The sequence below is a fragment of the Cebus imitator genome, unplaced genomic scaffold, assembly GCF_001604975.1.
Source record: "Cebus imitator isolate Cc_AM_T3 unplaced genomic scaffold, Cebus_imitator-1.0 Scaffold421, whole genome shotgun sequence".
NCBI lineage: Eukaryota > Metazoa > Chordata > Mammalia > Primates > Cebidae > Cebus > Cebus imitator.
In genome coordinates, this window is record NW_016107736.1 from 1,255,203 (window position 1) to 1,258,189 (window position 2,987).

Consider the following 2,987-nt stretch of genomic DNA (forward strand, 5'->3'; position numbering starts at 1 on the left):
AGGATAGATCAAAGAGGGTAAGTTCACAAACAGCAAGAGCAATTAGAAGAGTACAGTAATCATTCAGACAAGTGAAAATGGTGGTTTGGATCAGATTCTGTGCTACGAAGTGATCATATTTTGGACATACTATGAAGGTAAGACCTTCAGTATCTCCCAATGGGTCAGATTGTATGGCATACAGGAAAAAGAAGACTCTAGGATGAATGCAAGAGCATAGCCTGTGCAACTGGAAGCTGGAGTTGCTATTTACTGAGACTTTAAAGACTTCAGAAGGGAGGTTGGGCATGGTGGCTCATGCCTGTAATCCCAGGACTTTGGAAGGTACAGGCGGGAGGATTGCTTGAGCCCAGGAGTTCAAGACCAGTCTGGGCAACAAAGCAAGATCTAATCTCTACAAAACATAAAAATTAGCAAGGAATGGTGATGCTCGCCTGTATCCCCAGCTATTCAGGAGGCTGAGATGGAAGGTTTGCTTAAGCCCAGGAGGTTGAGGCTACAGTAAGCCATGATTGCACCATTACACTCCTGCCTGGGTAACAGAGCAAGATCTTGCGGGGGTGGCAGGGGGAGAAGAAAAGAAAAAGAAGGAAGGAAGGAAGGAAGGAGAGAGAGAAAGAAAGAAAGGAAAGAAAGAAAGAGAGAGAGAGAAAGAAAGAAAGAAGAAAGAAAGAAGGGAGGGAGGGAGGGAGGGAGGAAGGAACGAAGGAAGGAAAGAAAGGGAAAGAGAAAGAGAAAGAAAGAAAGAAAGAAAGAAAGAAAGAAAGAAAGAAAGAAAGAAAGAAAGAAAGAAAGAAAGAAAGAAAGAAAAAGAAAGAAAGAAAGAAAGAAAGAGAAAGAAAGAAAGAAAGAAAGAGAGAGAGAGGGAGGGAGGGAGGAAGGGAGGAAGGAAGGAAGGAGAGAGAAGGACTGCAGGAGAAGAAAGAAAGACTGCAGGAGAGACATGTATTCATTTTTGAGGAGAGGTGGTCATCGAGGTTCAGTATTGGAAATGTTAACTCTGAGATGTCTGAGTAATACAAGTGGAACTATGGAATAAGTATGAATCTAGAGTAGCGGTCCTCAAACTTTTTGGAATTAGGGACTGGTTTCATGGAAGGCAATTTTTCCATAGAGGGTGGGGAGGTGGGAGATGACAGCAGGGGATGATTTCAGGATTAAACTATTCCATGTCAAATCATCAGGCATTAGTTAGATTCTTATGAGGGGCATACAACCTAGATCCTTTGCATGCACAGTGCACAATAGGGTTCACACTCCTATGAGAACCTAATGCTGCTGCTGATCTGACAGGAGAGGGAGCTCAGGCTCTTACTCACCCACTGCTCACCTCCTGCTGTGTGGCCCGGTTCCTAACAGGCCACAGACCAGTACCGGTCCATGGCCTGGCCATTGGGGACCCCTGATCTAGAACTATGGGGAGCAGTCTGAACTGGAGATATAAACTTGGGAGTCTGCAGTTTGTAAGATGGTATTTAAAGCCATAAGACCTGGTGCAAATTCACTAAAACCATGATGATTTTATTTGTACTAGAACATAAAGTATGTAAAGGTGGGAGATGTGCTTGTAAGGCAGGTAGGGATAAGAGTATAGAAGACCTTATATTTCATGCATATAAACTTGGGCTTTTTCAAATAGAGAGTTGTTGAAATCAGCAGAAATATGTAGTTAGACTTGCTTCAAACAGACTTGTTTCATAACACTGGTAAAAGAATGCAGAAAACACCAGGGACATACAAATGATTTAGGAGGCTATTACAGCGTTCAGGAAAGAGTTGTCACACCAATGTTTCTCCAGTCCCTTTATACACTAGAGCAGAGATAGGACAGATGTAAGAAAGACTAAGGAGGTAGAAGTGGCAGGGCTTAATGGTTGTTTGGTTATAGGAAATGAGGATAAAGGAAGAGTTGGAGTGATATGATATGGTTTGGATCTGTGTCCCCACCAAGTCTCATGTTGAAATGTAATCTCCAGTGTTGGAGGTGGGGGCTGGTAGAAGGTGATGGGATCATGGGGGCAGATCTTTCATGGCTTGGTGCTGTCCTTGCTATAGTGAGTCAGTTGCTCTAAGATCTGGTTGTGTAAGTGTGTGCAGCACCTCCTGCCATTTTTCCTCTTGCTCCGGCTTTCCCCGTCTGACCTGCCTGCTCCTGCTTGACATTCCACCATGAATAAAAGCTCCCCGAGGCCTCCCTAGAAGCCAAGCAGATGCGGGTGCCATGTGTCCTGTACATCCTGAAGAATCTTGAGCCAGTTAAACCTCTTCTTTATAAATCACCCCTTAGGTATTTCTTTCTAGCAACACAAGAATGACCTAACACAATACCCTAAGTTCTAATTTCAGTGACTGCTGGATGGTAGCATCATTTACTGGAACAGGAAACACAAGAAGGAAGGAAAGCTCTGGACAATAAAAGGAAAAAGAAAAAAAAAAACCAATGATATGCTAAATATTAACAGAGTAATTTTGAGAAACCCTTAGGATCAGCCTGGGTTCTCAAAGCAATCCTCTAAGTTGATTTTGTAAATCTTGTCCATGTGGGAAAAGTACCCACTGAATTCATCCGCACAAGCACTGTGGTAGGCTTAAACACTACATTTCTGTGTAAAATACTTTAATATATAAACTTTTAGGCTCTGGTTCACAGGAATGTACCTCACCACCCCATCCAACCCTCCAAAATTCTCACTCCCCAGCTTTCTGGCAGACACAAAACTGAGTCCCCAACCATTCAATGTTAAAGGTCAAACTGAGTCATACATGGAATTCCTTGAGCCATGAGGCAGCAACCCAGCCTCTCTCATATTGGCATTGTCATGGCAACAAGGAAGTGTGTTGTCTCTTCTTTTTAAAATCCAGACTATGTATTTTATTTTGATTTTGATAAAGTTTTAAATATATAGAAGAGTAGGCCAGGCATGGTGGCTCATGCCTGTAATCCCAGCACTTTGGGAGGCCAAGGCAGGAGGATCACTTGAGCCCAG